Genomic DNA, 1053 nt, shown 5'->3' with positions numbered 1-1053 from the left:
TTTTTTTTTTTTAACTTTAAATTTAGCTTTGGTATCATGTAAACTAAATCCAGAAACCAATATAAAACACTTAAGGCTTACCTTTAACGCCACAGTCAAATGTTTTACTTCGGACAGTCTGCTTTCTTTAATCTGGTGCACTTCACGGTTGGCGCATTCGTCGCTGGGCAACAGTGCAGCTTTACTATGGTCTCGAGCACCCCCTGCTGGATCCCATTATGTTATATCATGTCCACAGTTGAATTTGATCATATCCTTTACAGTAGTCGAAGTACTAGCTGATCAAATGCTTGGTATGATTGGATTTAGAAAACCTTTCAAAAATTCGATAAAATCAGGTGTTATCAACTACAAAATACACCATATGCCACTGCATCTGTAATATTTGATCACAGGACCCATTCTTCTCATTTGGGATACTATTGGGAAAATGGTCTTACACATTCTGTGTAGATGAGTGACTTGGGTGGATTGGGGCTTGTTTTACAGCGTTCTTAGTAGCTGTATGTCCTTGCATCATAACATCCATATTTCAAATCTCGACTTTACAATTTAGCCATTTTTGCGTTTGTTTTCAAAAGCTTGTTTGTTCCTGAAGTATCTAATATGAAATTCTAATCATACAAAAAATGATGAACTCTTGCAGACACAACTGATTGGACACACAAAACCACACACCTCCATGTCATTTATTTTCTAGAATGAATTTCAGGTTAGCAAAATTGTGTAAAAGTTCTATTCTCAAAGCAGCAAGCTAATAATTAAAAACCATAATGGTACAGTCTGAAACCACCAACAACAGGTTACTGCTGATTCAACAAACTACTCTGCTACAGTGCCATGTAAAATTTAGGATTAAATTGCATCACCAACAGATACTCACAGATCACATAATTAATGTATTTGTTTGGATTCTTCTGTGAATTACAGGCTTGTTATTTAAACCAGAATCAGAGCCTGGAATCGTGGCTGTTCTCCAGGACGCTGAGGCAGCAGCTGTCAGTCAGCAAGACAACACAGACATGAAGAGCCAGGCTGTCCGATTACGTCCAA

This window comes from Morone saxatilis, unplaced genomic scaffold (assembly GCF_004916995.1).
Source record: "Morone saxatilis isolate NCDOM2014 unplaced genomic scaffold, NCSU_SB_2.0 Contig16, whole genome shotgun sequence".
Classification (NCBI taxonomy): Eukaryota; Metazoa; Chordata; class Actinopteri; family Moronidae; genus Morone; species Morone saxatilis.
The sequence above is the reverse complement of the archived record's forward strand: the minus strand, read 5'-3'. Positions refer to the sequence as shown.